Source organism: Mobula birostris, chromosome 6 (genome assembly GCF_030028105.1).
Source record: "Mobula birostris isolate sMobBir1 chromosome 6, sMobBir1.hap1, whole genome shotgun sequence".
Classification (NCBI taxonomy): Eukaryota; Metazoa; Chordata; class Chondrichthyes; order Myliobatiformes; family Myliobatidae; genus Mobula; species Mobula birostris.
Window position 1 is genome coordinate 116,277,033 of NC_092375.1, and position 10,869 is coordinate 116,287,901.

The window sequence follows — 10,869 nt, forward strand, 5'->3', positions numbered from 1 at the left end:
ACCCAGGGCTCAAAAAGATCTTCTCCACCCCCCGGTGTTTCCAGACTCTGTGTATAAAGGCCGACATTCCATTAGCTTTCCTATTATCTTCCAGCCTGACACGGACATTGGTCACTGTCCATGGACCCCAAGTCCCACCTGACCCTTGCTACTTTGGAGGGTCCCTGCTCCATCCTTTCTGACCTTGTGTGGGTGACCTCATGTTGACTTTCACCAAAGTCCACTTGTGGATTTGCCATTGGCTCAGCCCAGTAATACTCCAACATTGATTGTCCTCCCAATGTGTTGAAGGGCTTGTGGCTGATCGGCTGGTGTTTACGCCACAGGCGAAAGCTCCCTACGCCGGCATAGAGCCTGTCGGAACCCTTGGTCGTAGCCTAACAGTGGGAGTTTGTCCTCTGCACCCTCGCCCATGTGACAGTCTGGTCAGTAGCTTCCCTTCGACTCCACCAGTTTCACTTCAACAACGCCCATCGGAGACTTCACTGGCATCTCTTGGCGACCATGTAAGCCACCTCCCCAGGCAGTCTTTCATATCTGCAAAGGGAATCCAATCAAGTTCATTGCCTCCTCCAACAAATCAACAGTGATCCATGAGAAACAGAATGCAATCTTTCAAGTTTATTGCCATGGACATGAGAATGATTCCAGGAATGAAAGGGTTAACGTATGAGGCCACCAAGCACATCTTCCCCTCTCCACCCCTCTCTGCCTTCTGCAAGGATCGTTCCCTCCGCGACTCTCTTATCCACACGTCCATCCCCACAGATCTCCCAACCGGCACTTATCCCTGTAAGTGTAAGTGCTACACCTGTCCCTACACCTCATCTCTTGCCACCATTCAGGGTCCCAAACAGTCCTTCCAGGTGAGGCAACACTTCACTTGTGAGTCTGTTGGGGTCATCTATTGCATCCGGTGCTCCTGGTGCGGCCTCCTCTACATCGGTGAAACCCGACGCAGATTGGGGGGCCGTTTCGTCATGCACCTCCACTCCGCCACAACAGGCAGGATCTCCCGGTTGCCACCCACTTCAACTCTGCTTCACATTCCCATTCAGATATGTCCATACATAGCCTCCTCTACTGCCATGATAAGGCTAAACTCAGGTTGGAGGAACAACACCTCATATACCGTCTGGGTAGTCTCCAACCCCTTGGTATGAACATAGAATTCCCCAACTTCCGGTAATTCCCTCCCCCTCTCTTCCCCCATCCCAGTTTCACTCTGCCCCCTCCCCCAGCTGCCTATCACCTCCCTCATGGTTCCGCCTCCTTCTACTACCCATTGTGTTTTCCCCTATTCCTTCTTCACCTTTCCTGCCTATCCCCTCCCTGCTTCCCCTCCCCCACCCCTTTATCTTTCCCCTTACTGGATTTTCACCTGGAACCTACCAGCCTTCTCCTTCCCACCTTCTTTATAGGGCCTCTACCCCTTCTCTCTTCAGTCCTGTCGAAGAGTTCCGGCCTGAAACGTTGACTGATCTTTTCCACGGATGCTACCCGACCTTCTGAGTTCCTCCTGTGTGTTGTGAGTGTTACTTTGACCCCAGCATCTGCAGATTATTTTGTGTTAATGTATGAGGGGTGTTTGATGAGGGTCTATACACACTAGAGCTTAGAAGAATGAGGGGGATCTCATTGAAACCGAATATTGAAAAGCCTAGGTAGAGTGAATGTGGAGAGGGTGTTTCCTGTAGTGGAGGAGTCTAGGACCAGAGGACACAGCCTCAGAATAATGGGACGTCCAATTAGAAGGGAAATGAGGAGGAATTTCTTTAGCCAGAGGGTGGTGAATCTGTGGAATTCTTTGCCACAGATGGCTGTGGAGGCCAAGCCATTGGGTATATTTAAAGCAGAGATTGATAGGTTCTTGATTAGCCAGAGCGTCTAATGTTACGGGAAGAATGCAGGAGAATGGGGTCGAGCAGGATAATAAATCAGTCATGATAGAATGACAGAGCAGATTCGATGGGCTGATTGTCCTAATTCTGCTCCTCGTCCGATGATCTAAACTTATATTAACATAAATTACACATAACCTACACTACAAAGTAAACATAAGATGATTTGCAAGTGAATAGGATATAATTGGAAGTCAAATTAGGGTTTTTCACATTGGTTCAAGAGCCTGATGGCACTGTGGGGAGAAAGGTTGTTGACGACAATAAATAGCAGCTCACGGCTCGGTCATTTCCTGACCGTCCTTGCACACCTTAGGCAGCGGGGGGCTGGGACAATGTTTGGATTAGTGTTGAGGGAGCTGTGGAGGATCGTTGATCATCATGGAGTCATACAACACAGAAGCAAGCCGTTTGGCCCACCGTGACTGTACTGATCATCAAGCACTTGCCCACACGCATTAGTTACCAGCATTGGCCCAGTAACCTATCATCTTGTGCCGACCGTTAAAACTACTCCAATATCAAACTACCTTCCCTCCCACACAGCCTTCCGTTTTTCTATCATCTATGTGCCTATCTAAGAGTCTCTTAAATCTCCCTAATGTACCACCATGGCTGGCAGGGTGTTCCGCACATCTGCCACTCTGTATACAAAAAAACCTCTGACATTTCACTGGCTCCCCACGCCCCACCTATACTTTTTTCCAAACACCTTAAAGTCCTGCCCCATAGTATTGGCCAGTTCTGTCCTGGGAAAAAGTCTATGGCTGTCCACTTGACCTATACCTCTTACCATCTTGTACACCTCTATCCTTTGCTCCAAAGAGAAAAGGCCTAGCTCCCTTAAACTATCCTCATAAGACATGCCGTCTCTAATCCAGGCAGCATCCTGGTAAATCTCTGCACTCTTTCTAAAGCTTCCCCATCCTTCCTGTACTGAAGTGACCAGAATCGTCTATTCTTTTTGATATCAGTTCTTCTGTCTTAAGGGCCGCCAACGGCCCAGCTGACCCCTTCCCCAATAAAATGGTAAAACGTTTTATTGATGCAAGACATCTTGCAAATGCTGGAGATCCAGAGTATACGTACGTATATTTTTACACACACACAATGCTGGAGGAACCCAGCAGGTCAGGCAACATCTGTGAAGGGAAATAAAGAGTTGACGTTTCAGACTGGGACCCTTAATCAGGACTAGAAAGGTAAAACAGTACGAGGTGGAAGGTGATAGGTGAGACCAGGTGAGGGGAGGGGATAGGTGGAAAGGTAATGGCCTGAAGAAGGAATCCGATAGGAGAGGAAAGTAGATGATGGAAGAAAGGGAAGGTGGGGCATCAGAAGGAAGTGATGGGCAGGGGAGAAGAACTAGAATGAGGAATGGTAAAAGAAGGGGGAGGGGGAAGAAATTACTGGAAGTTAGAGAAATATTGTATTGATTTATTTTGCAAGTTCCTTTTCCAACTTCCATCTTGCTGTTCCACCTGCCTATTGTCACCTGTGGCTATTGTGTGTGTTTTTAGCATTATTCTGTGCTCTTCTGCTGAGTTTCCTGTTGGCATTTTGGATTTTCCATACCTGTTGATGTTGGCAAAGGGAGCTCCTGCCTCCTTGGACTTTCGCAGGGCTCCTGTAACAGGGAGCCCCTTTCTCTTCCATTGACCTCTCCTTTACCTTCAATGGCGATGCCCAGTTGCCTGCCTGTCCTCACTGAGGACAATTCTACCCAGCCTGGCAGCCTCTGAATCAGAATCAGGCTTAATATCAGGGCACAGCTGCAGAAAAGAGGGAAACCCGTTTAGAGCGGAGATGAGGATGAAATGTATGGAATTCTTTGTCATGGGTGGATGTTGGAGACTAAGTCATTCAGTATATTTAAAGTGGAGTTTGATTAGTCAGGGTGTCAAAGTTTACGGGAGAAGGCAGGATAATGGGGTTGAGAGGGATAATAAATCAGCTAGGATAGAATGGCAGAGCAGACTTGATGGACCGAATGGCCTAATCCTGCTCCTATGTCTCGTGGTCTTAACAACATCATGAAATTTGTTTTGCGGCAGCAGTGCGGTGCAGTACATAACATGCATACACATACACACACAATGGATTCCGGATAACTGGGCCATTTATTAATTGGGGTAGCTGCTTATTTGGGCCAAATTGTAAAGTCAAAAACTAATCGAGAAAATGCCCATGTTTCCCTTTGTTTATTTGGGGCACTGTGCTGCTTAATTGGGGCAAGAGACTGTTGCCGAACATTTTCTGACTCGCGTCAGTCACGTGCACTTATGTGGCTGTTCGACAATACGCTGTGCTTAGGATGAACAGTTTTTAAATAGCATCAGTTGTATCTGCTTGTGTTCAAGAGAGTATTTTTTGTCACTGATAGCTGGTGAGGAATAAGCAGTAAGACAACTCAGAGCTGTTTTGTTTACTGCAGTTTCAAGCACTTAGGCTTGGAGATGCCAGAAATGGCCGGCAGTGAAAACGAAACAATTTCACTACCTTAATAAGTTAGAAACTACAAAGAATTTGAAGGTATTGACAATCATCTTGCATGTTACAATGAAAATGAAGATTTGGAGGATGCAATCATTGTATGAAAGCAGCCCATTACCCACTCTAGGGGTCTACGCTGATTTTGTTCATTTACAGTCAGTCAAAAGAATGCGGCAGTGGACACTGAGTTCCTCCTTCGATAGCTAATGCACAATTTTATAGTACTGTAGTAGTATTGATAATGTTCTAATTTGTTCTGTACTTCATTTCAATACATTTGTTACTCAGTTAAACAGTTGTTTGTCTTTTTTATACCTTTCTAACTACTTCCATGAACTTTGACTTAATGTGGGCCAAAATGTACTGATCCTGATTTGTTCCAATTAACTGGATTTCACTGTGTGTGTATGTCCTCTATTTAGTTAATTTATATAAATGTTGACCCCCCCCAAATGTTGAGTATGTGTCTGTTCAGATTCCTGTACCCCTTCTTGATGGAAACAATGAGAAGAGGGTGTGTCCTAGGTGGTGGGGGTTCTTGATGATGGATGCCTCCTGTTTGGGGCATTGCCTTCTGAAGATGTTCTGGATGCTGGGGAGGTAAATGCCTGTGGTGGAGCTGGCTGTGTTTGCAAGTTTCTGCAGATTGTTTTGATCCTGTGCAGGTAATACAAGCTTCCAGGTGGAAAACTTCACTAGAAAAGGCTTGAAATCTTAGAGTGGCCTGTCCAAAGCCTCCCTTTGACTTACTGAACAGTTCTGACATTTTCTGAATTATGTGTTTTTTTTTCCCCTAAGATTTTCCTTTTGTATTAATGGTATCTGGTAATCTACAGTCCTGCAAGTAAATTTTAGTGAAATTTAACTTGGGTGAAAGCAAATTTTCAGTTTGATTTAGAAACATCGAAAACCTACAGCGCAGTACAGGCCCTTCGGCCTACAAAGCTGTGCTGAACATGTCCTTACCTTAGAACTACCTAGGCTTACCCACAGCCCTCTATTTTTCTAAGCTCCGTGTACCTATCCATGAGTTTCTTAAAAGACCCTATCGTTTCTGTCTCCACCACCACCGCCGGCAGCCCATTCCACGCGCTCACCATTCTCCGCGTTTTAAAAAAAAAACTTACCCCTGACACCTCCTCTGTACCTACTTCCAACAACCTTAAAACTATCCCCTTTCATGCTAGCCATTTCAGCCGTGGGAAAAAGCCTCGGACTATCCACAAGATCAATGCCTCTCATCATTTTATACACCTCTATCAGGTCACTTCTCATCCTCCGTCACTCCAAGGAGAAAAGGCCGAGTTCACTCAACCTATTCTCATAAGGCATGCTCCCCAATCCAGGCAACATCCTTGTAAATCCTCTCTGCACCCTTTCTATGGTTTCCACGTCCTTCCTGTAGCGAGGTGACCAGAACTGAGCACAGTACTCCAAGTGGGGTTTGACCAGGGTCCTATATAGATGCAACATTATCTCTCAGCTCTTAAACTCAATCCCACGGTTGATGAAGGCCAATGCACCGTATGCCTGCTTAACCACAGAGTCAACCTGCACAGCTGCTTTGAGCGTCCTATGGACTTGGACCCCACGATCCCTCTGATCCTCCACACTGCCAAGAGTCTTACCATTAATACTATATTCTGCCATCATATTTGACCAACCAAAATGAGCCACCTCTCACTGATCTGGGTTAAACTCCATCTGCCACTTCTCAGCCCAGTTTTGCATCCTATCAATGTCCCACTGCAACCTCTGACAGCCCTCCACAGGATCCACAACACCCTCAACCTTTGTGTCATCAGCAAATTTACTAACCCATCCCTCCATTTCCTCATCCAGGTCATTTATAAAAAATCATGAAGAGAAGGGTTCCCAGAACAGATCCCTGAGGCACACCACTGGTCACCGACCTCCATGCAGAATATGACCCATTTACAACCACTCTTTGCCTTCTGTGGGCAAGCCAGTTCTGGATCCACAAAGCAAGGATACCGTGCCTCCTGGGGTACCTGATCGAATGCCTTGCTGAAATCCATATACACTACATCTACGGCTCTACCTTCATTAATGTGTTTAGTCACATCCTCAAAAAAAATTCAATCAGGCTCTTAAGGCACGACCTGCCTTTGACGAAGCCATGCTGACTATTCCTAATCATATTATGCCTCTCCGAATGTTCATAAATCCTGCCTATGCAGAACCCCACGCAAATATCCCCCGAACATTTGCCACATTTCTTTTGTACGTTTCCCTGAGAACATCTGTTTCCAATTTATGCTTCCAGGTTTCTGCCTGATAGCCTCACATTTCCCTTTACTCCAATTAAATGTTTCCCTAACTTATCTGTTCCTATCCTTCTCCGGTGCTATGGTAAAGGAGATAGAATTATGATCACTATCTCCAAAATGCTCTCCCATTGAGAGACCTGACACCTGACCAAATTCATCTCTCAATATCAGATCAAGTACAGCCTCTCCTCTTGTAGGCTTATTTATATTATGTCAAGAAACGTTCCTGAACACACCTAACAAATTCCACCCCATCTGAACCCCTTACTCTATGGAGATACCAATCAATATTTGGGGAATTAAAATTTCCCACCACAACAACCCTGTTACTATTACACCTTTGCAGAATCTGTCTCCCTCTGCTCCTCGATATTCCTGTTACTATAGGTCTATAAAAACCACCCAGTAGAGTTATTGACCCCTTCATATTCGTAACTTCACCCCACAGAAACTCTGTAGACAACCCTTCCATGACTTCCTCCTTTCCTCCAGCTGTGACACTATCCCTGATCAACAGTGCCACTCCCCCACCTCTTTTGCCTCCCTCCCTGTCCTTTGTGAAACATCTAAAGCCTGGCACTTGAAGTAGCCATTCCTGCTCCTGCACCGTCCAAGTCTCTGTTATGGCCACAACATCATAATGCTGATCCAGGCTCTAAGCTCATCCGCTTTATTCATAATACTCCTTTCATTAAAATAGACACATCTCAAACCATCGGTCTGAGTGGGTCCCTTCTCTATCACCTGCCTATACTCCCTTTCGCACTGTCTCCAAGCTTTCTCTATTTGTGAGCCAACCTCCTTTTCAGTTTGGTTCCCGCCCCCAGCAATTCTAGTTTAAACTCTCCCCAATAGCCTTAGCAAACCTCCCCACCAGGATATTGGTCCCCCTGGGGTTTAAGTGCAATCTATCCTTTTGTGATCTGCAAATGAAGCTAGTTTCATTTTCTCATTCTGAAGGTCATGCTAAACTTTCCTGTGATGAAGTACAGTCAATGCCAGGTAGTCTGTCCATAAAATTGGTTTGTAACTAAACTCTTTTTGGTTCTAGGCACAACTGTGGGAAGTTCTTCAACCTTTCCCTGTGTGCTTCCCCCTATCTGTGTGGGCACCTAGCTCTCACTCACACAGAGAGATGAGTGGGGAGAATGGGATTGAGAAGGGTAATAAATCAGCCACGATGGAATGGTGGAGCAGACTCGATGGGCTGAATAGCCTAATTCTGCTGCTATGTCTTATGGTTTCTCACACACAACATGCAAAACAAAATTTTCACTAAGTACAATAAATTCTGCAGATGCTGGAAATTTGGAGCAACTCACAGGTCAGGCAGCATCTATGGAGAGAGATAAACAGTCAACATTTTAAGGTTCTCAACCCAAATCTTTCACTGTTTATATTCCTCTGTGGATGCTGCCTGACCTGCTGAGTTCCTTCAGTGTTTTATGTATGTTGCTCAAGTTATTCACAGTACCTTGGTACATGTGACAATAATATATCAATGTACAATCTCTCTTTCTTCCTCTCTCCCTCCACCTCTCTGTCTCTCTCTCGCTCTTTTAGTTTTGCCTTTTGCCTCTGGTTCAGTATTGACAGCAGAGCATTCTGTCAGTCAGCTCCTAGCCCATCTCCTGTTCTGCCTGGTCAGTGTGCCTGTGTTAGCAGGGCCTTTTAACTCAGCCTCTTGACACATCTGAAAGAGTAAGAGATGTGCCAAGCACTGTTAACACTAAACTTATGTTAATTAAACATTATTAAACATGTCATCGGTTGCTGGAACTGAGGCCATGGAGTATAGAAGAAGATCTGCTCAGTGGTTCAGAAACCTACCTACAGGAAAGACATCAACAAGCTTGAAAGACGACAGAGAAAATTGACAAGGATGTTGCTGGGACTTGAGGGCCTGAGTTATAGGAAAAGGCTGAATAAGTGTCTCTGGACCGTAGGAGACTGAGTGATGACAGAGATCAGGGGAGGGGCAACATTTCAAGAGAAATTTAGATAGGTACGTTGCTGGGATGGGTAGGGAGGGCTATGGTCTGGGTGTGGGTTGATTGGACTTGATAACAGTTCAGCACAGTATAAATGGGCCAAAGGGTCTGTTTCTGTGCCTTTGTGCTCTGTCATTCTACACAGCACTTTGACCACACCCTTCCAACCCCCATCTTCTCATATATGTCCAAAAGGCCACCCCTCAGCCTCCTACACACCAGAGAAAGCTTTTTTAACAATTTATTTAGAGATCCAGCGCAGTAACAGGCCCCTGTGGCCCAATGAACCTGTGCCGCTCAGTTAAATGTGGCTAATTATCTACTAACCGGAGGAAACCGAGGTACCCATGGGGAGAATGTACAAACTCCTAACGGACAGTGGCAGGAACTGAACCTGGGTGGTTGGCACCTTAATTAAGTTAACCTCTATGCTAGTGTGGCACCTCACCTTGCAAGGTACAGGTCAGGATTGTGGTGGAACACTCCCCACTTCCCTGGGTGAGTGTGGCTCCAGCATTTCATGGCGGTGCGGTAGTGTAGCGGATTAACGCAACACTATTACAGCTTGGGACATCAGAGTTCAATTCCAGCAGTGTCTGCAAGGAGTTTGTATGTCTGACTGAGCGGCTTTCCTCCAAATGCTCCTGTTTCCTCCCACATTCCAAAGATGCCCCCGTTAGTAGGTTAATTGGTCATTGTACGTTGTTATTAATTGGTGGCAACTGTTGACGCAGCTCCAAGTTCTGGCATGGCCTTCTGCATGCTGCATCTCCAAATACATAACTCTCAAGAAAGTTGACACCATCCCATACTTGATCATCACCCCATCCACATGTCCCCCCCATCCCAGTCATTCCGCTCTCCAACACCAGCGCACAGTAGTTACAGTGTACGTGCTCTACAAACGTAACGTGTTTACTCCAGAGCCCCTCCCAGACCCACTACCGCTTCCACCCAGATGGACAAGGGCAGAGGTGCAGTGGGTAAGTGGTTATAGCATCAGTACGACCGCCTGCAGGCCCCCCTCACCCTCTCTCCCTCCTCCCTCACATTTCGTACTTGGAATTATTTGAATTGGCTAATCATTTTCATAAAGATTAGCTTTATTTGTCACGTGTACATTGAGGCCGACAGTGAAATGTGTCATTTATGTCGATGACCAGCACAATCTACAGGTGTGCTCGGGGCCGCCCGTAAGTGCTGCCGGGTTTCTGGTGCCAGAGTGGCGCCTCCACAACTCGCTAACCCTGACCAGTGCGTCTTTGGAACGTGGGAGGGAACGAGAGCGTTTGGAGGGAAGCCTGTCAGTCGGGTGGCGATCGTAGAAGCTCCTTACAGACAGCAGCAGGAGTTGAACCCAGACTGCTGGTACTCTAATGCTTTTGCATTGAGCACTACGTTACCATGATTGTTTGCACCAAAGTGTACCACCAGTGTTTCACCAGCACTGTGTCTGTACTGCAGACCTCCATCTCCAACAGCACCGTGGGAGCATCTACACCAGAAGGGCTGCAGAAGATCACGACGCTGCTAGGGGCCCCTCGGTGGCATATTGCAGCGTGGGCGTCAGAGTTCAGAGTTCAATTCTGCCCTCCACTGTAAGGAGTTTATACACCCCTCCTGTAAGCGCATGGGTTTCCTCCCAGTGCAAAGGTTAGTAGGTTCATTGGTCATTGCAAGTTGCCCTGTGATTAGGCTAGGGTTAAACAGATGGGTTGCTGGGTGGTGTGGTTCATTGGCCTGGGAGGGCCTGTTCTAAATAAGTCAGTGCTTACTCCCACCACCCCAACTGGCCATCATCCCCGACACCCCAATTCCCACCATGAACAGAATCCATTGTCCTTGGTCTCAGTCGGACAGGGTCCGTGCCCATATGGACTCGGTGCTGCTCGGGTAGTCGTGGAGCACCGCAGCAGAGAAACAGGCCCATCAGCCCATCTAGTCTGTGCTGAACTATTAGTCTACCTAGTCCCATTGACTGTACCCAGGCCACGGCCATTCATACGCCTCTCATCCATGTAGCTATCCAAATGTCTCTTAAATGTTGCAATCAAATGGTTTGCATTGGTGTCATTAATTTATCCGCTTTGCTACAAATGCCACGCTCACTCCGGTGGAGTGGTTGTCTGCCTCCACTAAGTGAAGGGTATGTCCTTACACCACCCTCCCTGCCACATTCTGGTTATCAATACC